The 23,975-nt window shown below is 41.5% G+C and overlaps 1 pseudogene; it reads right to left on the bottom strand.

The window, feature by feature from the left end:
- The window catches only part of LOC132326164 (chloride channel protein D-like), a 76,925-nt pseudogene extending 55,174 nt beyond the window's left edge, over window positions 1-21,751 (bottom strand).
- Window positions 21,752-23,975: the final 2,224 nt, after the last annotated feature.

The following is a 23,975-nucleotide window of genomic DNA, read 5'->3' as shown; positions in this document are numbered from 1 at the left end:
TTCCTTTCAGATCTATCCAGTTCCCAAATGATGTACACTTTATAACTTGTAGCCCCACCAAATGAAAAATTGACACTAAGCCCATCCAGCCTCTAGGTTGGATCAGCCTGACTATTTTTGATTCAGAGACAGACAAATAATTAACGTGATTTCAGATATTTTTCTTTAACAGCAAAAAATAGTTTTGTTTTGAAAAATAACACTTTGCAAGCATTTAGTCCTTAAAAAAAAAAGGGGGGGGGGGGGGAAGTATGTCAGAGTGAAGGAAAAGACTTTTCCTGTAGCAACCCAAATAGCCAGAGGTAGCAAATCCTGGTACCAAAGGACAAAGCCTGCTTTTATAAAGAAAATGTAAATGCATGTTATAGCAAACAATGCTGAATCAAGTATTACAAGTCAAATAACAGACTAGAATTGGTGGCAAGCACGGGAAAGCATGTGTCCTTTCTATACAAGTATATATAAGTTTATATAAGTTTTTTTATATAAAGTTTATATAAGTATATATAAGCAGTTTAGAATTGTCCTGGTTCTGGCCCAGATCAGTGGGATGGGGTGTGGCAAAGACCTTGTGGAATTCCTTACCACTTTACATCAGGGACATCTGAAAGCCAGGGACAGGGGAAAGGGCCTCTTTTTCTTCCAAGAAATAGTAAGCATGGAAGGCATAGGGTCTGTCCACCTTTGTTTTCCTTGACTTGGGTTTCATGAGCATTTGACATGTAAATCACCCTCTCTTTGTATATTTTTGTTATTACTATAGTTGCTATAGTTGCTATTTTGTTATTACTATCTCAGTTCTATTTCCAGTAAATTGCTCTTATCTCAATGCGTGATTTCTGCTTTTTTCTCCCACCAGAGAGGGAAGGGGAGCAGCTCATGGTTTTTAATGGGAGTACTGAATTGGGGAATACCATTCCTAAACCATTAAATTAGTCCAGTCACTAATGGCAAGCTAGTCAGTATTTACAGTTTGTTTTATGCAATGTGTATATGATGCTGCCCACATGGAAGGATGAATAAATACATTTTACAAATTTGTGAATTTGCAAAACTAGGAGATGGCAGTGGCCATTTGCAATGGCTGTGAAATCAAGCTGAAATTTAACCTAAGTATTTTTCTACTTCCTCTGAGTTCCTCACCTGTATTTCTTAAGAAATATACTTGTACTGCAAAGCCTGTATCAGATTCAAGGATCTCTTCAGCTGTTTACCCATGAAATCTCAAGGCATTCAGCCACATATTCCCTGCCTGTTTATTAACACAATAGTTGCCATTTAAAATTCCTGGATTACGGTTTGTACTGGGTTACCTATTCATGTCCTCACAGAGAGGACTGATCAAATCATGTCCTTCAGCCAACTGGAGCTGAGAATAACAAAGATTTTTCATCAGTTTCCAGTTCCAGATTTCCAGCTCAATCACAGCCTGTCTGCTATAGATTTATATACCTATCTACAAGGTCTTTACGTTTTGTAAAGCAGAATTAGGATTCCAAATTGAAGAAGAATTTTTGTGATACATACAGCCATGTTTCATGCTCTTTTACATGTTTAGCTCCCTTTTCTTTCTTTCTTTCTTTCTCCTTCTCCCCCCCCCCCCTTATTTTGACATGTCAGCAAATGCCTCTTACTGGAAAAGTTTAAGTGTGATTAAATTTCAGTGATTAAAAGATTAAGTGTTACTTTCGTCTCTACATGAATTCATTTTAAATACTCAGGTCTGACACACCTCTGAATTTTTTCCATCTGAAATCTTTGTAACAGCTAAGTGGAAGAAATGGTTAATAACTGTATTCACATAGATATGCTCATGGTGATCCTGCCCACTTATGTTTCTGAGTTGTTTCCCATGTGGCAATTTCTCACACTCAAGACAAGAGTGCGAGGAAGGAAATGCAGTAAATATCCTGTAATAGTTGTCATGCATACCTGCAGGCATTAAGTAAACAGTCCATTCTGAGATGTAAGGATGGACAAAACAAAGAAAGAAAAGTGGCTAAACCCACTAATGCCACCACTTCGCACAGGAAAATTGCCCTTTTGTCCTGCCCATGTATCCCACATTTGCCCATTAGCAATGAGTAAGGCTGAGACTCATCCAATCTAACTTCAGGGGTGCGACTGCTGCAACCCGGGAACTGGCCTCTGGCTCTGTGGCCAGCAGAGAGCACTGGTCCCTCCAGGAAGATTTGGAGCCCATGGAATGTTCTACACACGGCCAGCCTGCCCACCCTGCACCCTGGCAGATGGTGGAGATGCAGCCATAAGTTTTTTTCGTTGATACTTAAAAGGATGCTGTGAGTCAGAAAGGGTCCATTATTTCAATTCAAATTCCTCCCCATGTAAGCAAATCTGAAGTCCCTGGTCAGTATGAACAGTTAGAGACTTGTTTCTAACTTGCAAACTTATTGCTTCCCTTCTCTCGTGAGGATGTTATGACTCCAGACTCAGATTAATACTCAGTTAATACTCAGTTAATCAACAGAAAATGTTCCTAGACATCCTAGCAAGACTAGACAGCTATAAAGCCTGGAGCTAATTATATGCTGTGTTGTGGAGACACAGACTTGCAACCCAAATGGTTGAAGATACTTTATCAGGTCCTTCTCATTTTCCACATGCGCATTTTGAAGTAAACATGAATGAAAGCAAAAATGTTTGAAACAGAACACAGCACAGCAGAAGTGGTTTTCACTGGCTGCTTTGCATTCACCAAAAGCCAAGGGAGTTTTTATATGAGATGACTGCACTGCATTTCAGTGCTGCATTTTTCATCATAATATAGTTCAGTATAACAGTTATATTTCAAAAGTAATGTTCAGGGTTTTATCTTAATTGCGATTAATTTACATTTCTATACAAATTGAAGATCCACCCAAAATAAAATGACATTTGGAAAATATTTCAGTAGATGTCTGGAGAAAAATTACAGGAACACACAACCAGAGTAATAATATATTTTCCAAGCACAAGATTTCATCCCCTCTGTGGATAGGTATTAAACAGCTCAGATAGCACATTTATGGAAACCTTCAAGCCAGATTCAGCTGTGTGCAGCTGTGACAAGTTGTCAGACGATTGTATCTCAAGCCTTTGTTCCCCTGTATCTCAAAGATTACAAGCCTATGGGCAGAACACATCTACAATAGATAGATGAAGCTGGGAGTAGTTCAGCCTTCACAAAGCTTAGGTCAGGTTTTGTATTTGAAAACTTGACTCCGGGACAGTTCAAACCCAGGTCAACTTTTTGCCAAAACTCTAAAGTCTGAAGAGAGCTAGAAGGACAGCTAGCCTGGAACCAGTGGCTACATATTTAAAGCAGTAGCCTATCTTCACAGCTAGGTAGAGAGGAAAATAATCCTCTCAAGTATCCCTTTAAAGTTTTGACAGCTTATATATTAAGTATGTGTGCATATATCCCTAAATTGTCCACCCTGCCCATGGAAACCCTGAGCTTTTGGAACAGAAGCATTAGTCAATGTGATTAAAAAAAAAAAAAAAGAAAAAGAAAGATAGCTCTGCCAGATTCTTGGCAAAACATTATCTACATTGTGATTTCCTCACAGAGAGAAAGGTGATGAATTGAGGAGAAGCAAATGCAGGCCAAGGGGCAGCAGGGCTCTTAGAAGACAGTTTCTTCTAATCTATGGGCTGAAGATTAGATATTCAATTCCAGTCAGAGGAATGGTACTCTGGGTTATGTTGTGGGTGTGGAAGATACTGTGATGGGTTCTTTCCAAGTTTAAATGCAAACTGGTTTATACAAAATTATTTTTGGTTAAAGTCACTGTGACATAGTCTCTTTCAGCTGCCTCATTATGTGAGTTTATTAAAAAAAAAGAAAAAGTTGCATGGTTCTCTCTCAGATCAAACAGTTCCTTTCCTGCCTTTTTCTGCCAAGTTATAATAAAATAAGGACTGTGACCTGAGCAGGATCTTCTACAGCTAACAGAAAAGGAAAAACAGTCTGAATAAGAGTTCATGCTACAAAGTTAAAGAAAAAAAAAAAAAAGCAGAATTTAAAAAAATTCAGGATTAAGGCAAAAATATATATATGGAAAAGCTTTATAAGCACCACAGCCCTACAAAACACATCCTGTTCTCCCATTTTCAGGTATGAGCTGGCAAGGTGCTAACCACTCCGTGAACTTTTAGAGTCAGCAAGGCACGGCTTCTTGAACATCATAAAATAACTCTGAGGAGTTTTCTTAGTGTTTTCTTTTTGATTGGCACTAAATCTTTGCTAGATGGTCTTACTTTCAATTCTGTAGTGTCTTCTAACACACTGGCTCTGACTGGCTTGTGTTGATGCATGTTTTGGTTTTTATTCCAGAGAGTAAAAAGCAGTGGTTTTTATGTGCTCAAGCAGTTTGTGCAAGGTTTCTGAAAGGCACCATGAGAAAGCCAAAGGCTTCCCAATGGAATCTCCTAGGGAAAATGGCTGTCAAGCACAGCACTCCAGCTCTAAATTGTTAGAACAGTAATGGTTACAAGCCCAGCCTCTTGCAAACAGAGGTCCTTGGGAAACCATGGTGTTTCCACAGGACTAATGGGAGTCACACATGGGACTCTGCTCCTCGCCCTGCTGGACTGAAAACTGGATTTTGGCTAAGACATCTCATTGCAGTGCTCAACAGCACAAAGCCACAAACCTGTAGAGAGACAGGGAGCAAAGCTGTAGCACAACGTGAGAAGGCTGGGCTTCTCTGGGGGAAGGCTCTCCCTAAAGCTGAGAATTCCTGTTTTCCTTACTGACCTCACTCACTCTTTCAAACGTGGAAGCAAAAAGCTGGAAGTGAGCTTCATTGGGCTGTGTTCCCTCGGTAGATGGTGAGCAAACACAGCTGCCAAAAGAAATGCCAGCATTCTGCCACTAAGAGGAGCTGAAATTCAGCTGTCATCATCAGCACGGGCATGCTCCAGCACAGCCCTTTCACTGGGATCCCTCCTCCTCCTCTTCCTCCTAGCCAGGTCAGATTTCACCTCTGATGAGCCAACAGAGAACCCAAAAGCAGATTGCTGCTCTGACCAGGAGCAGGAGTAGGCAGAGGAGGTGGTGGACTGCCAGAGCACACACAGAACTTCCAAGAACTAAATGAAATGCACTCTTCTGACCCTATGGAGAGGTAAACCATTGGGCAACATGCATCTGTACCAGTCTGTGGAGAGCTTGCAGAGACCTGGCTATGTGCCTCAACCTACAGTTGAGCTCTAAAAGTTTCCTCTCTCATATTCAAAATATTGTTTTCCTCCCAGCATCATGCAGGCTGTCAATGCAAGTCAAGGTGATTGCCTTTCCCTGAAACTTATGTATTTTTGCTGGCTCGGACTGGAAGCTGCTGAAGGGATGTCTGGGCTGATGGGAGGAGAGCATCTCTATAACCAACTCACTGGTCTTATGTTGAGCAATACTCTCTCCAGCAGGGAGAGAAGAGAAAGCAAGATATACAAAAAACCAGATATGGCATACATTAAACATACTGGAAAGTCTGCCTGTAAGAGGGCAGAAGAAAGGAGCTTCAGTGTGCCCCAGTTTTCCTAAAGATAGGTTATCTCAACACTTAAAAACACTGGAAAACCCCTCAAAAACAATGGAAATAAAGAAAACTTTTGACAAGTAGGTATTTTCTAAAGAGACTTCCAGAGAATCTCAAATATGCTCCATTCACTAAAAGTGCAGTAGAAAAGTTCTGAAGATTTTCTGTCTTCACATTTAATCATAGAATGGTTTGCAATGAAAGGGACCTGAAAGATCATTTAGTTCCAATACCCCTGCCATGAGCAGGGACACCTTCCACTTGACCAACCTGGCCTTGAGCACTTCCAGGGATGGGGAGTACACAACTTCCCTGAGTAACCTTGCCCAGTGTCTCCCCACCTTCACAGCCAAGAATTTCTCCTAATGTTGAATTTAAACCTGCCCTTTTTAAGTTTGAAGCCATTCCCCCCATTCCATCACTATGTGTTCTTGTGAAAAGTCCCTCTCCAGCCTTTCTGCAGCCCTCTTAAGGTATTGGAAACTGCTCTAAGGCCTCACCAGAGCCTTTTCTGCTCCAGGCTGAACAACCTCAACTCTCTCAACCTGTCTTCATAGGATTGTTAAGGTCATAATGTTCTCCATAACAACATGCTTAAGCTATAACCAAAGCATAAAACTGAAAAGCGTTAAAATACGGGACCCCTTTGCCTATACCCTTTCTTTTCCCATGACATGACTCTCCCCAAAAATGTATGATGCCAAATGGAAATTCCAAAGCCTAGATGCTAATCGGCCCCATCATGCCTTATCAGGACATTCAAGCTTTCCACAGATGGCAAATAAATGCAAAAGCACACCAACACAACTGCTATGTGCCACTAAGCTGAAAAAGTGTCAGCAGAGGAGAAGAGCAGCAGGAGAATGACTCTACAGGTAAAATACTTCAAGCATAAAAACCAAATCAAACCAAACCAAATAAAGAAAAAAACATCTTCTCTATTCTCATATGCCTACCAACATTAAATACATCGATGCATTTTGAAAATCCATGTTTTCTTTAGCCTGTTGCACATTGTTAAGTACCAGCAGGTCAGATTCATTTTCCCATCCAGCAGTTTTTGACCTGCCCTCATTGGTCTCTGTAAATGTTATATAATTAGGAGAACCATATTATTTTTTTACAAAGATAACCACAGTCTCCAAAAGGTTGCTTCTTTTTCTAAGGGATGATTTTGGAATTGAATTAAAGAATTGCATATGTATTTGATTCATCTTTAAATTTAGGGGTAAAAAGGAAGCTCCTAGAAGACCTCTAAACACTCCAAGGAGGATGGTTGAAATGAAGGCCAAGATGTTCATGTCCAGCAAGGTCTTAATCTGAGTCAAAGAAAGGAGAAAACTGTCCTGAGCATCCTGCCAGTGACATGAATTATTGCATCCTCCTTCATAAAACCTGACTCCTCTAAGTAATTTCCCTGGAAGAAATAAATCTTTCCTTTTGATTTAGAGAACTCAGCTAATTCATTTAAAGCTGATCTCTTCTTGCACACCTCACAGAGGTGGAACCAAGCAGGTAGACACTGGTGTTGGCACACATAGGAGTAAACTATGATGTACTGCACTTGCTGCTGGCACTCAGCACTTCAGGTTACATCTAAATAACACAATATAATGGCTTTAATGAGCACTTCAAAAGACTTTGCTGAATCAGAGCTTTGCTGAATGTTCATTTCTTAAGTGTCAATCTGCATCCATGCGCATTGAGATAATTTATAAGTAAATTTATTTAAGTGAAACTGTGGAAATTCATGCTGAGCTAGAACAACTCACAAAACAACAAATCACAGGCACGGAACATAATCTGGCAGCTGTAATAGTAATTGAATTTTCTGCTTGACTCCTCAAGAAGCAGCAAGGATGAAATCACATTTTAATTTTATCTTCCAGGCAACAAAATGGGGTCAAGAGGTCAGTGATAATCTATTAAAAACTGTGAGGATATTATTTCCCTAGCCCAGGTTTAGAGTTACACAGATTTTTGTCATGATATGAACAAGGATATGAACAAGGTAAGCTGTATAAAAAGCTACCTGCCAGGATGTGGGAAGATCACATGTCAAATTTGCCTGCAAAAAACCCTAAACTGGTCTAATCTTGGGGTTAGTGGATGGGACAAACTGTCAGCTGTCAGCCTGACTTAAACTGCTTGAGGGTGAGGTCCTCTTATTGTTCAAATTATTTTTTCTCCTTCCTTTTCTTCTTGCCACTAATCTTGGTCTTGTTCTTGCTACAAATAGCCTAGAGTTTAACAAATGGACCAGGTGGCTGCACTCAACACGGGTGGTATTTCCTGAAAAGGGAAATGCCAGGGTTGAAATCCATTCAGGCTTCAAGAGATGGTCCACAGGGTGCTGCAGACAGAAAAGCTGGGTCTGGAAGAGGGAGAATCCCACCAGCCATTCCCAAGCACCAGGAGCTCAACACCTGCATGTACAGTCACAGGGAGTAGGGACAGACTCAAGGTTTATCATGCCTTAGAACCAGGATTACAACAATCACCTACACAGGTACTCTGTGTACTAAGCAAAACTTTAATAATGCTATTTTTACCAATAGCTGTAACAATATCCATCTTTTTCCAAAGGATTTAAAGAGATCTAATATTTAAGGTATTGGAATACAGAGGGAACAAGCTTTATTTGAAGTAGAAAAAAGATCTGGTTTATTTACTTCAGGATCCAAATATCTTGCATTATATTCTACTTAATTCCAAACCTGCACTAAAACTAAAAATAGGCATACATTATTTTATTGGTTTTTCTCCCTACCTCCATTTTTGCTAAGGAAAAGACATTTGCTTTCAAGTAAAATATGCATATTACACTGTGTGTGTGTGTGGCAGTAAAGGTGAAGTCAAGAGAGTATTCCACAGGCTGTAAATGAAAGGTGCCACAGTATACTCTTTGGTTTTGTTGTAATACAAACCACAAGCTTTGGCCAGTCATCAAGAAAAAATGGTACCTACAGAGTAAGTTTCGCCTTTTGAATTAATCCTATGGTGTTTGTAAAAATAAAGTGAAGTTTCCTGAAAACCTCGTGCTCTGGAGTACAATAAATTCCCCTGGTAACATTATGCTAGGTAGAATGAAACAAAAAAAACCCAAATAATTTCTTGAGAAACATAACCCACAAGCTTTCAACTCAGTTTATTCACTGTAAACTGTCTTTTGTTAATGCCACAAAATATACAAGAAACAAAATTTCCCCTGAGCCTCATGTTCAGCGAAATGAAAATGTTTCTGCTTATCTGTACCACATTAAGAGCCAAAAACTTATTGAACCCTGCCAGAAGTTATGTCAATAATAATTTTAGCTAACTTTTCCCTCTAGTAACACTAAGAGAAGATAGAAGGAGACAGAATCCACTGCTCTTTTCAGAAAACATCCTCAGCTGAGTGTTAAAAGAGCAAAGCTTATTGTAAAACAGCCACAGAAGTGAATCCACTTTTCCCCTCTGCACGCAGCTGTTCATTACACAATACTTTGGTGTCAACAATCAATCTGGCTTCAGGAGGCTTGACCTCTTCCCTGCCCACGTGGCCTCACCTTTCTGCCACAAACTCTTATCTTCTTGGTGTGTAGCTGCAGCTGTTTGGGCACCTGCACTATGTACTAATCCACAGTAAGGATTTGGGTGGAAGCCCAGTGTCTTCTCCACTTTCCCCTGCTAAACCTGTGGCAAAGCAAATACATCAGGGAGCATGTGTGCAAGAAACATGGCCCATTTTCCCAACCGAGGTACAGCTACATGTGGAAAATGCCATGATCTTTAGTTTCTGCATTGCCAGAGGGATCCAAGCCAGAAGAAATTCAGAGATCAATGAAAGAGATTCAGAAATTACTTTAGGAAAAATTCACCTACGGTAAAAAGTAGCAAAAAGTGGATTGGGATTCAGAATACAAGGCATTTATTTCTAGCTCACTAATTGATCTCCAAGTCAAATACAAAGAAGGGTATTTAGGCTGGAAGAATGAAGATCCTGACACTTGCATATCACTATTGGATCATCATCATCAGGAGCAATAAAAATGAAAAGAAAATAAAGAATAAAAATAATAAAAAGAAAATAAAGAAAATAAAAGCAACTACTTTTAGGTGGATGTAAGGTAAAAGGTTGTGTCATGCTGGAAGGAATAAAGCAAAGGTGGCTGAGGCTAAAGGTCACCTCCATTTTGGATCTGGGAACAAACAGTGATTGCATCTTTTCAAATGTTTAATCTGTAAGCACCAAGGCACAGGGGCACAGTACAGCAATGCCTGCAACAACAACAGAGTGCTTGAGCCAGCTACAGAAGGGGAGGACAGTTTATTTAAGAGCTTCTCTGCTTTTTCCTCTACTTCAAAGTGTCTTCTTCTGTCCAGCACCAACACAGAAAATTATCTTATGAATAGCTACTAAGCAAACAGTAGATGTTCTGTCTGTTCACTGTAATTTAGAACAAAACACTCTGTTGTATTTAAGTGATTTCCAGACGTAAAGTGGGAAGGCTTCCAAAACCCACTGATCTGATAACTGTCCATATCCCAGCTTTCCCCCTTCTCAGTCCCCCTTCTCTGATACTCCCCCAGCAAAAACACTGAAAGAAACAAGCCTAAACCCCTGCATCTATTTCCTCCCACACCCACACAGTACATACTCTTTACAGAACTCTTTTCTCAGCTTCAAAAATCAAAAATGACTCCTCTAAATGAGGAGAGGGAGAGGGAGAGGGAGAGGGAGAGGGAGAGGGAGAGGGAGAGGGAGAGGGAGAGGGAGAGGGAGAGGGAGAGGGAGAGGGAGAGGGAGAGGGAGAGGGAGAGGGAGAGGAGTAAATGCATGGTGAAAGTGGCCCCCAAGCAGCAGCAGCAGGTTTGCCAGGCCAGCATGATGTCCCACTTCTTCTACGAAGAGTCTGCTGATGACAGCACAAAATACTGAAGCTATACTTGCTCATGCACCAGCTGTAATGAAACTGTGCCTGCAACAGGTAGAAGAGACAAAAGGTGGGTAACAAGGGTAAAAAAGAGAAACAAAAACCACCATAATTTCCTCTCAAAGCCTGCTGGTATATTATGAGGTTATTACAGTGCCTTGCATCTCTGGGATGTGAGACCAGATATGTTTGCCTTGACAAAATCCCCAGCCCCTTAGCACTGTTTGGGTACCACGGGTATCATGGGACAGTGAGCTGCTGAATTAGCACCCAACAGCCCAAGGCAGATGTGCCACTTCCCATCCTGGAATAGTGCACTCACAGGAGTGAGTACTGCAGTGACAAAATGCTGAGGCAGCTTGGGATTCACTGGAGAATGAGAGTGCAGTCCTGCAGCCTGAAGGCTCAGCATGCTGCCTCAGTCTGTACAGGTCTGAGAAACCCATATGGAATATGTATGCCTCGTCCCCTCCCTGTAAAGGTGTGGAGCCCACATGTGCCCCAAGGCGCAACTCCATTGCTGCAAGCAGCACCAGGAGCTCACGTAGCAGAGATCTGCACTGTGAGCCAGGCCCAGTAAAGGAACAAAATAAAAAGGGGAGAAAAAAGAGGAAGGAAAATAATTATAATATTATAAAAAAGGCATTATTGGGCAGTCTTCCTTAAAAATTTATATTATGTATTTTCACACACACAAGATAATTTTCTTTCCAAAACACCCATTTTGTTCTATTAAATAAAACATCCTGCATGAGACAAATGTTACATTTTTAAGGGAGGCCACAGTGTGCAAAACAGAGACTTTAGAAGGAGGAAATAAAATTATGCTTGAATTCTGTCTTAGAAAAACAGACTCAAGTCCAGCCTTTGCAGGGGTTACTGGAGTGATGCAGATACATCTAATGAAGAAATCAATAGTGCTCAAAGCTTATAAAACTTGCATCCTCTGGATGTGCTACCTGACACCTCAGGGGTAATTTGTAGACGTGCTGAGCAGTCGGTACCAGCTGAAGTCAATGAGTGTAAAAAACACTTGAGTATTTTAAATAGTAACAAACAGCAAATTCTCAGAATAAAGAAAAAAAAACCAATCAGAGTCATCTCTAAACATCTGGAGGCCCTTTTTTAACTCCTCTGTAGTGTTCACAAGTTTTATCAGTACAAGGACAAGTAGCAGTGAGGATAATAGAGAGAAAGTAAAGGAAAAAAATTAATGAGGTTGTGTCAAAGCCCTTAACAAAGCTCAGCAGGAAAGTCACACAGGGAACCTCATGACTGATTTCCCAACTCACAAATGTTAAGGCACTTTTGTGCATGGATTTTTAATTACACGTGGTGCTTCCCCAGTGACATTGTTTCCAGCAGAAGGGAACTCTAGAGGTACTGCATGCCTCAGCACCAGCTGGGAAAGCTTTCCTTGGACATCCCCAACTCCTTGCTCCAGCCAGCTGTACATGCTATGAGTCCCACCAGTGGTAGCAACAACAAAATTGGAGCCTGCCAGCACATCCAGTTCAGCTCTCCAATGGAGAAAGGCCTTAAGTGCCTTCAACAGCCTAATGCTTGCTGAGTGACTGCTCTGCCTGTGACTGTACCTGAACTGGGTACATCTCTTGAGCCTGTTCAGCACCAGAAGGCACCAGGAGAGTGGGAATTTGTCATCCTGGTCATTGTGGAGAAGTGGAGTCTCACTTAGACTGACATTTGTCTCTGCTGCTCACCATCAACCCTCTCTGTGAAGGGAGGAGCCCTCTCTTCCACACAACCTGCTTCCCCCAGGATGGTTCCTGACTGCAAGCTAGTGCTTCTTTCTCATTAACTGGATCCTGAGCAGAAAAACAAACATTTTCTCCACTTTTCTTACCACAGTTGCTGATTTCTCCTATGAGTAATATTTTGTTTAACCAGCACATCTCAGATTTATTTAAATTACTGTTCTTAAGGTGCTAAAGGTAAAGGACATCCCATATCTTCCCTTTGATGCTTTTTGATATACTTCTAAGCTACAGACAGCTCACAAGTGACTGTTCATTAGAATTCTATTTTTTGAGGAAATTAACACAGGATTCTTTTTTTTGTATCCTTACTTAAAAAAAAAAACAAACAAGGTTTTGTAAGTTAACATGGCAATAAATATCATCCAGAAGTCATAAAGTGTTTGCAATTTCTTTTCCTGGAAGCTAATGTAATTAATTTCAGTAGAACTGTTCAAAAGAGAGAGTTTACCAGCATTATCTCACAGAGACACATGAGCAGAGAAGAGCCAGACTAAAAAAGTGTCACAAACAATTTACTTTTTCAAAACTCAAAAAATAAAACAAAGACCCCCTGTGAACATTGGGCAATCCCCATAATCTCTTCTTTCCCAGGACAGCATCATTAATTTAAGGATGAAGTCCATGTGTCAAAATGCTGCTGTTTCTCCCTCCTTATATAGCCCAGAAAGCAATGGGAAAATGTCTTCTGTATTAAACACTTGTGAACTTTCTTTTAATTAAACAACTTTAAAGCTGTATAATTAAACAACTTTCTTCTAATTAGAGTGGGTGGCTTTTCCCCAAACAGCAGGAATGCTGAAAGAATGCTGGTTCAGCATCTCTGTTTCCCTTCCAGATGCAATGGACTCACCAGTGACTCACCAGACACCGCAGGGGCATCGAGGGCAGTGGCAGGGTGACCCTCACAGAGCCCCACATCTCTGCCCATCACTTACTTATCAGCTGGTGAAGATCAGGAGGTGGATGCCAATGGTGTCCAACTGCAGCCGGCTCAGGCCACAACCCAGGGGAGCACTAAAAGTGATGTTGCATAATTGAGAGCACTCTTTGGTAAATTATTCATAAATCAGTTAGAGGCAGAGGAGGACAGAGCCTTAGCTGGCATGCAGCAGCAAAGACAGGTTGGTTTCAACAGATTTAAACATGGAAAATGCTGAACATGTCTTTTAAATATGCAAAGTCCCATTGACATAAAGGAGGAAGCTACTAGAGACTATCAGAGACTTCAATGTCTCTTTTTCAGAGATTATGGTAGTCCATGCAGTGCCTTTGAAGAATTGCATGTTAATATCTGCCCAGGTGTGGTGGCACATCAGACTAGAGCCCATCATTTCAATCATCTGTTCCCAGGTTAACAACCACGGCAGCCAGAACAGCCCCACTTCTAACAGAAGACGTGTGATGATTTAAATTATTACAGTGTGTTCCCAGGCAGCACTTCAAATTACATTTAAATGGGGGAAAAAAAATCCAAACCCTTAGTGGAATGAAAAATCTATTCATTGTATAATCTTGGAAGACTTTTCTACAAGACTTAAATTAGGAGCCTTAATAAATCTCTCAGAGGCTTTTAGCAACTTACGTTGTGTTTATGTTTAATAAAAATGGTGGAGGGTTCCAACTAAATTAAATTAAACTAGCTCTTAATTCCTGTGTTTTGAAAAGGCATCACGTTGATACTGTGATGACTTTATTCATGGAAATATGATTCAGCTCTCTGGCTCACAAATCACGGTTACCAACCCCGCACGAAGGAAAAAAAGAAATCCCAGCTGCAGTCTCTGAGCTCCTGGAGACAAATGTCTGAAAGCAAAGAAAACAAAAGAAACCAAAAGGGAGAGCTAGCCCTTGGGAAGCATTGTCTAGGTTTGTGGCCACCTCTGACTAACCATGCACTCCTATTTTTGAACATCTGAGTCATCCCCCAGGGTGCTGCACCTCTGTGCAAATAAATAAATAAGGATAAACCAACAGAGCAACAGAAAATGTGGATGGCTGGTGGGGAGAAACATGTTTGGTCAGGGTGGTGAAGAGGAGAGAACCAACCTCAAGGATAAATACTTTCCAGCCCCAAAGTGGATCAGAAATAAAACAGCAAAACAGCCAACAAACAATCTATATCCTTTTAGCAGAGACCAATTTTACCATCTCTACTCAAGATCTGTTTCCAGATAGATAATAAAATGCAGCAGGATTCTCCTCTGAATGATGAATAAAGGAAATTATGTCACTTTCCAAAACAAACAAAAAACCCCCATATCTGGCCCACAGTTACCAAGTTTGATTGTGTTGCAACACAGCAAATTTTAAGATCCTCTCTGACCTACACAGAAGGACCAGGCAAGCCTCCTCTATCCCCCTCACAAGGCCAAGGACGACAGCAGGGTGATGGGGATTCTCTTCCTTTGCACATAAGAAAACAGCATAAAAACATTATCCTTTAGAAGGACTATAAACTCTACTTTTTCCTACTTCACCTAGAAACATGGTGTAACACCACTGCATGAAAAACAAGCAGCTCCAACTCAACTTGCAATCTGCAGAGCAGCACCTGGTTCCTGTGGCTGCCCTCAGCTGGCACTGGTGGCTGTTCCCAAGCTGGACACATAGATTACATCAGTCTGCACCTTGCACAGCCACTTAGGGCACTTCTTTAAAATTACTGTCCCTGTTGTGTGAAGTCACTTGACACCAGCTTTATTTTTATACAGCCTTTGCACAGGTAAAAACATGAGATGTAAAGCAGCCAGCAGGCCATGGCTGTGTGGCAGGTTTTTTGCAGAAACAAAACTGACTGCAGTTATCCAGATAACTGCTTGCTGAGCATCACTCGGGGAATCATACTAGGGAACCAAGCCAGCATTTAAAACACACAGCAAACAAATCCTTTCCTTCACTACAAGGCACGAATAGTTGTGCTAATGAAAAAGGGATGGGGAACAGCAGAGGTGAAAAGAGCTCCTGGTGCAGGTTATTTTCTAAGCCAGTGCTGCTACTAAGACAGATGTTGCAAAGCCATACCCTCAGCCTGGTAGCTTTAACATTGAGAATTGCTATTTCTCACCCCAAATGGATCATGGGACCTCCTGGCTCACAGAGGAGCCTGCAGGCCACAGCCATCATGCATGAGAGAAATGTCCCTAAAAATGCCTTGATGTTAAAATGATGTTGAATAGAAGTGCCATTCAAAATACCCAATGATTTCTGGCAAGCCAGACAGCAAAGCTGCTGGCAAAAGAACTGCAAAGGGAAAAATAGACAGAAACAGAGTCAACAATCGTTAGATGTTGATGTGTTAGATGTGTCTATGGACAATTTTTCAGTGTGACCCTCACCTTGCTCTGTTCACAAACAAACTTTCCTAGAATTAGCAGCCAACACAGATGCCCATATAGGTTCTGGTGATGCACAACAGTTCAAGCTCCTTACAGTGTTGCCATACACATACTGGGGCCAACAAGAGAGGAAAACAATGGACAAGGGCCCCTGTCCCAAGCCCCAGCCTCCATCCTCATGCCTGAAGCTCATCAGCCTCTCATCTTTGCACAGATGAGGCAAGGTGGACATGTGAACCTTTGTAATTTGTCCAGTCAGTTCAGTCTTTAGAAAGTTTAAACCTGCTCTGTCATTGTATGCATAATAACACTTAACTCCCTTTTCCTACTGTTGGTGGATTTCGGGGTAAGTCTAGTAAAATACTCACTTTTTCTCTCACCTATGCTGTTAATTGCCTGTCTACAATTAAATTGAACACAGCAGGATGGTAAATGACAGAAAGGCTCAATGTTTTAGCTTTGGTGCCTCATAAAGTACTAACCTGGGCCACACGCAATACCCACACAGCACTGCTAAATGATCAATCTAAAACCAACAGGAACTCTTATATGGACTGATGGTCTTTGGCTTAGACCCCTTCCAAACACTGAGTTTTCATGAGTTATACCAGCTGCCACTTGTATTTATTTTATAAACACCACATGCTAAGTGTAAATTGCATTGCCACCACCACTGATTTCACCCCAGACACTTCTACACAAGTTACGGGTGGTGGAATCCAGGTTTAGGCTGAAGGCCAAGAAAGACCTCTCCAGTGGGGTTGTATAATTGAGGTCTTTTTTATTATTATTTAAATAAAATAGTGAAACAACAAGCATATGGAAGAGTAAGAGATTTGATTTATTGCAGTGTTATTGACTTGTTGCATAGGAGACCTAACACTTGCCAGCACAGAACCCAGAGAGAGAGCCACTAGCCCAGACAGATGCACTCACAGCCAGGTCATCAGCACCCACGGACCAGGTCCTGCTTTTCAGTCATCTTTTGTACCACACATTTCTGCAGGCAGAAGATACACAGCAGGGGAAAACCAAAACAAGCAATGCAGGCTCTTCAGAAGGAAGGGAGTGAATAAAGGTAAGGTGAATCATGACTTTCAGTGTCAAGTCGTGGGTTTTTTTCCAGGACTTCCTGCCCATCTCTAAAAACATTATAAGTGAAACATGGTCACTCCTCAAGGCCCTTTTCAGGTCAGAAGCAGGGTTCAAGTACCTTAAGAGTAAGCACAAAACAACACTCTTCTAGAGTCTCCAGGCATTTTACCTGAATGGAGCCTTCAAAGTCTTAGATCAGTAATTACCTTAACGAATTTCCAGCTATTATTAGTAGGCAGAATATAAGTGAGCTAGCTGTTTCCTGCTTTCTTTTAACCAGCAGGCCATCTCTCAAACAGGGCTTTCTCACATTCAAAACACATGTTTTGGTCACCCCAGGTTTTTAGTTGGTGTGTTTATTTGTGTTTGGTCTGACCACAGCCATGCTGCCTGCAGACCTCCTGAGCTCCCCCGTGCTTTGCTGCCTTCCGCAGGGCTCAGCTGTGACACACCGTGGGTGTAGGTCAAGCACATCCCTGGTGTTTCTGAGGTCACAGAGTTACAGCCTTCCCAGCAGCACATCCCATCATGTGTTTTGTAAAACATCGTGCAGCACGGCCAAACAGCAAAGCAAAGTGCACAAAAAAGGAGTTTTGCTCATCTGCAGCTGAAGGAGGCATTCTGATGGGGAGATCTTCCAGGGCAGGAATTACATGTTTGTACCGATGTCAGAGCTTACCTCCTGCCCTTCTGTATTAATAGTACAATAGGACAGATTTTATAACAGAACAGGACCAAGAGTGTGTGTAACAGTTGTTGTGATGACCTGGAGTCAAAGTGTGGTTTCTTTCTATGTATTATTTACTTATACTTTAGTGTGTATATATACACACATGCTTGTATATACATACAAATGCATATATACACGTTTGCATGTGTATTTATCCACTGTTTATATATTTTATAAACTTACACATAGTTTGTGTATTAAAAAAATTGAAATAACTTTCTAAGAGGATTATATACGCTTTCCTCATGGAAAACTTAAACTTGTTCATTTTTTTAAATATTTCCTCTGATAAATTCAGCTTCCATCTGTTCTGCACAATAACTCTTCCCTTGCATTTCTGTGAAGTGATTGAGATCTGTCCTTCAGCAGTTGATGGTATGATTCCATTATCTTGAGTCCACAGAATCCATGTCTCCATTGCACTGGAGAGCCCAGAACTGGGCCCAGTACTCCAGATGTGGCCTCACCAGTACTGAAGAGGCAAGAAGGATCACTTCCCTCAGCCTCCTCTGAATATGGCTCTGAATGCAGCCCAGGAGGCTGTCAGTTGGCTTCAGTCGTGGTCTATCAAGCACTGCTTCATTTCATTTTATATTTGTCTGCAAGTTTGCTGAGGGTGCACCAAAATATTATCCCATCATCCAGGTCATTAGTGAAAATATCCAACAGCATTTGACCCCAGGACTGATCCCTGGGCTACACCCTTGTGGACCAGCCTCTGGCTGGACTTCCTACCACTGGTTATAATGCTTTGAGCCCAGCAGTTCTGCCAGGTAAATCCGTCTCACTGTCCAAACACCTAATCCATAGACCATTAGTTTGTCTATGAGAGTGTTATGGGAGACAGTGATGAAAGCCTTGCTAATGCTGAAATAAAGAACAGACACTATTCCAGCCATTTCATGGTAGAAAGTTGTTGTCCACTGTAAAACCATGCTTGATTTTGCTTGATTTGCTCATTGGAATGGACAGCTCATCACCACGGATGAGAACCAATCAGGCCTCTTGGATCCCAGTTCTCTCCAGGATGATCTCCTCTGGAATTCTTCCATGCAAATCCCTGAACAGACCAAAGTGCTCTCCTGAAGTCCAGTCCTTCACCTTTTCCCCCTTATCTCAGGATCCCATACACTCCAATCTCATGGTTACTGCTGCCCTCAGCCCTCACATCCCTGATCAGTCTTTCCTTCTCTGCAAGCACAAGGTCCAGCAGAGTATGTCCCCTCATTTGCTTCTTGATCACCTTATCAGGAAGTTGTTATCAATGCACTCCAGAAACCTCGTGGATTGCTTGCCCCCTGATGTGTTGTCCTTCCAGCACATGTTGGGATATTTGGCTAGACTCCCACAAGGATCTGGGCCAGTGACCACAAGACTTCTTCCAAACATCTGATGACAGCTTTGTCTAATTCCTCACAGTCTACAGCAGACATCCATAACACCACCCCACGTGTTGGTGTGCCCTCCAACACTGATCTGCAAGCTCTCAGCTGACTCATCTCTTCCCAAAGCAGAGCTCCAACCATTCCCATTTTTAACTATGGTGTGGCCTTCCTACAGAGCCTCTCTCCAGCCACTGCAATGCCACAGCACTGTCAGCTATCCCACCACATCTGTGCAGACAAGGAGCTCATCTGCCTTGCTCCAGCCTCAGTGAGAGACCTCCAGCCCCAAATCTGCAGAGCTGCACCCTCCTCAGCAGCCTGCTCCGGGCTGTGGCCTCTGCTGAGTCAGGGGTAATTTCTCTGGGAGTGCTGGGGACCAGCTCTGGCAACTCCCTGCCACTGCTGCTGAGCACAAAAGCACTGCCAGCCCAGACCCTGGCCTCCTCCTGCACAAAGTACTGCTGGCTGCATGCCGTGACTGGTGGTTTTTCAGGCTCCCCCAGCATCAGCTGCCAGGATTCCTTACCCTGCCCGGTCAGGATTCAGCTGGAACGAAAGCTCAAAAGCCCCTTCTCACAAGAAACTCTTCAATATTTATACCATCTACCATAGATATCACAAGCCAAGTGAAAATTTTACCATGTGCTTCTTTCTACAGGTGAGGAAAACCACTTACATTGGTTTTATCCATTCAGTGATTTTTACCACCACCATTCCAATTATCACAGAGATAATGATAGCCATCAAGGCAAATTAATAATTCCACAGTAATCTGCTACTGAAAATAAAGCTGACTCAGACATAGAGTGAAATAATATGTCTGATACCAGGTCCACACTCACTAAGTACCTTAAAGTTAATCCCTTCCCTTGGATATCACCCAGACCTAAAGCAGCACATGCCTCTGGCGCACACAGAGGAAGAGGAAGGTGACAGTATACCAAAGACTGTCTTCATCAATCCCATAAGAAGAACAAAATCAGATATTATACTCTACTATAGGCCAAGCTGTAGCAAAGGACACCAACGTGTGTGTACACAAAGGACCACGAGGGGATCTGATCTCCACACTCACCTCCACAGGCAGCACCTTCAGGCTGTTAAAACTGACGCTGTGCATATTCTAATAAACACAGAAAATGTCACTCTGACTTTCTCTTGCTCACCTGCAGGTAGTTTTCCACCAGATTCCATTTCAATTTGATGAGAGACTTAATTATCTGATGAATCAAAAACCCCAGCACCCCCATTGCTGTTCTGATTAGCCCCATCAGCAGCCATCATCCCCCTCTTTTCTAGAAACAGGAAGACACAGTTACCTCTCAGACCATAAAACAGGATTATTTGCCATGCTACCTCTCACAAAGACACAAATTCCATTTTTAGAGCATTTGAATATTACCTGTGACTGCCTGAACAACAGGCTTCCCTTGCCAATACCTCTTTTAAAAGGGTACACTCAACAAAGATTTACCTTCAGGTGCAAGCCATTTTCATTTGGGTAAGGAATCCAGTTGGATTTTTTGGTTTTGGATTTGTTTGGGTTTTTTTAATAGAGAATTACCAATGCAGTCTGATCTCTGATGTTGAATGCTTGATGTCATATCAAAATCAATGATATGACCCAGTAATTAAACATTTGGTAGAGCACTTGGAACACATTTCAAAGTAATCCGTTTCCTTCAACTGCAATAATGCACTGAGCACTCATCATGTAAATGTGCAAACTTTTACCTCCAGATTCTGTCTTTCCTAAACTTACACTTCTAATAATAATGTGCACCAGTAATAATGACAGATTTATTTTAAGTATCACCTAGGACTAGAGCAGGCCTACTGAGATTCAAACACCATGGTTCCTGCAGATTATGCTGTGAGAAAAAAAAGAATTAAAATTAATTACTTTGAATAATAATTTTAGAAGTTAATTGTAATTTAAAAATTAATTATAATTCATTTCAAGAAGTCTCAGTAAGAGAACATTTACCTAAACTTCTGCAAAGTCTCTTTCTTTTAAGTTGTATACATTTAAAAGTTAATAAAGTAATTATGTTTTGCATTTTCAGTAAATTGTGAAGAGCAAAGACATAAACACCTACAAAATATGCTTTAATCCCTTGGCCCCCTTCTACATTCAAAATATTTTCTTGTACACAAAAACAATAAATAACTTTTTCTTAATTCCTTCTGCTGTCAGTCATCTCCCTGGAGTGTCCAAATTACACACAGTTTTAGAAGCAATTCAACACTATTTGAGCTAAGTTTACCTGTATGTTTTCTCTTGTAGCCATTTCTTTTAAACCTTTATGTGTGAAGACAAATAATCCAGAATTTCATGGGCTAGCAGGTGTTCTCTCTACCAAAGGTACTAACTACAGCTTGGATGCTTTACTCAAGGCAGTTTGCAAGTTGGCAGCTTGGAGAGGAACAAAAGACTCAATGAATGTGAAGTGTTCACTGTAAATCAAAATCAGCAGCATGCTGTGGGTTTGCCATTGCCAAGGTGTGACCTCAGTAAACCAAAGAGTACAAAAGGATTTCTGCTGTTTTCCACCAGCTGGAATTTGGACCAATTTGGCAAGGTCTCATCTCAAATAATCGTAGAATCACAGAACAATAGAATAGCTTGTGTTGGAAGGAACATTTAAGATCATCTAGTGCCAACCCCTCTGCCTTGGACAGGGATACCTTCCACTAGACCAGGTTGCTCAGAGCCCCATCCAGCCTGGCCTTGAGCACTTCCATGAGTGGGGCATCTACAGCTTCTCTGGATAACATGTAACAGTGCCTTACCACCCTCACAGTGAAAAATGTCATCCTAATATCCAACCTAAACCTACCCTCTGACAATTTCAAGCCATTCCCCCTTGTCATGTCACTACATGCCCATCTTTCCTATAGGCTCCCATCAGGTACTGGGTCACCTCAAAGCTTTCTCTTTTCCAGGCAATGAAGAAACATGAATAGCTCATTGTTGTGAATCAGTGAGTACTAAAGGGCAAGAGAGAAGAAAAAAAACCACATGCAAATTACCCAAAATAGTCTTTTGGACCTATGGTTTTGTAACGCTGAAAGTTTGCCCGCTACTCACACTTCGCAAATGTAACAACACACAGACATGAAGGAAATGCTGCCCAGGGCAGAAGGCACATCCATGTCAGCATATAGCAATGGCCTAAGCCAAATTTCCTACACCATGGCTGGGGTTTTTTGCCAGCTCAATCAGGCATTTCATTCTAGAGATTTCAAAAGTACTATGCAAATTGCAGACTTGGCAACAATCAATCTGACAAAAAAGAGAACGGGTTGAAGAGAATTGATCTAGGTGGAAATCAAAGACTGCAGAAAATAATTGTTGCTGGAATCTGTGTGAATAGTTACAAGCAACAGTAAATGCATTAGAAAAGTTACCTTCCTTCAGATACAGAGAAATAAATGTATCTGCCACCAGTACCTCCACAGCAAACTTATGTGAAAACAAATACACTTTGTGTGATCAATCAAATCCCTCCAGTCAAAGGTGAATTAAGTAACAGCAGGTGTCTGCCTGATTATGTACACTAATCATGTAAAAAGTGGTACTTCACAAACAGAAGCTCAGATCTTAGTTTTGTGTGTAAGCACAAAAATGAGATTAGATTGCTAACTTCTTCTTGCACAAAAACTGGGTTTAACTACTCCTATTCCATGTTTAAAATGGAGCAAAAGAAAGCAGAAGCCAGGCAAGAAAAGCAGGCACCTGAGCAGAGCTCCTGGCTGGGATCCCATCACCGTTTCATTCTCGTATGCTAGACTGGTTGCCCCAAGGCCTCCATTTAGCCCATTTATTTCTGGAACATGGGAATTTGTCTGATGTCACTTCCTAGTTGTGTTAGACCAAATGTGAATAAATCTGGGTATTATAAAGATTGCAACACAAACAAAAATACAAAATCCACTGAACAATACAGACAGGGGATGGGAGAGGAACACTGAAACTAAAGGTACATTTCTAGGGGAAATAGATGAGGCCAAGTCACACTGCTCACAAATGCAGATATTCCTCATTCCACGTCCCAATGACTTGTTACATAAACAGGATGGCTGCTTTTACCCAAACAGGAATATCATTCCCATCTCTAAGAGCACACCTGAGCATTTGCCTTTGCTGTCCCCAGTTGCCAGAAAACCAAAGCTGACAACTCCTCTTCCACCAGACCCAGTCCCTGCAGCTGTGGCTCAGCTGTACTGCAAATTCTCACAAACACCCTCTCGTGCATTCAAATTTTACAAAACAAAATTGAGTAAAAATGTCTTTTCGAATTTTGACCCCAAGTTATTTGTTCTTCATGGGCTCCTCTGCAGTCAACTTAAACCCACCAGTACACCTACTTATCTGAAATATATTTCATGAACCTGTGAGAAGCAGTGCACAAGTGGCCATGGTTAAAAAGCTAGATGGTGAAAAACAAAGCAAGATTTGAGGTTGCAGGGGGGCACTGCTGCATCCCTAAGATGCAGGAGTTGAGAAAACTCTCCAGAGGACAGACAAGGCCTTACAAAACACATACACATATGGAGCTTTGTTCATTTATGATGAAACCTGAAGACTGAGAGACATGAAGGCAAATGCAGACTGGGGTTGTAAAAGCTTCTGCACCAGACATTCCTCAGAATACATACTGCTTAATTAGCTGGTAAGAATTTAACCCAAAACCTATGTATTTTGGCTGTCACTGTTACATACACTAACACCTCCCAGTGCAGAACATGAACCTTCATCTTTCTTTTGAAAAGTATTTCAGATCACATATTCTCAGTTCTGTGAATTTTGCATAAGGACTGTCCTACTTTCTGCAATGTTTTTATCTCCAAACATCACACAAGGATCTTTCTGCTTATTGAAGAGTTTCCAAAACTCAGGTTTTGCCATGGATAAAGAAAATCAGAGGTAATGATGAAAAATACCTTCTCAATACTGGAACATAAAATGTCCCCTCCTATGTAAGGAGACCAGAGAATCCAGGCTGCAACCAGTTCCCAGATTTTTTACTAATTTCTGACTTCTGCAAGGTGTGCTACTTGACTTAAAAGTGTTCTTACCTCATCACAGCCTAATTGGGAATGGCTGCTTTGGAGACAACGCGGGGAGGAAGGAATCTGTGATCATCACCACTAAAAGGTACCTACACACTTCTATGCATAAATGCTTTGAGG

The sequence above is a fragment of the Haemorhous mexicanus genome, chromosome 1 (assembly GCF_027477595.1).
Source record: "Haemorhous mexicanus isolate bHaeMex1 chromosome 1, bHaeMex1.pri, whole genome shotgun sequence".
NCBI classification, from domain to species: domain Eukaryota; kingdom Metazoa; phylum Chordata; class Aves; order Passeriformes; family Fringillidae; genus Haemorhous; species Haemorhous mexicanus.
The sequence above is the reverse complement of the archived record's forward strand: the minus strand, read 5'-3'. Positions and strand labels throughout refer to the sequence as shown.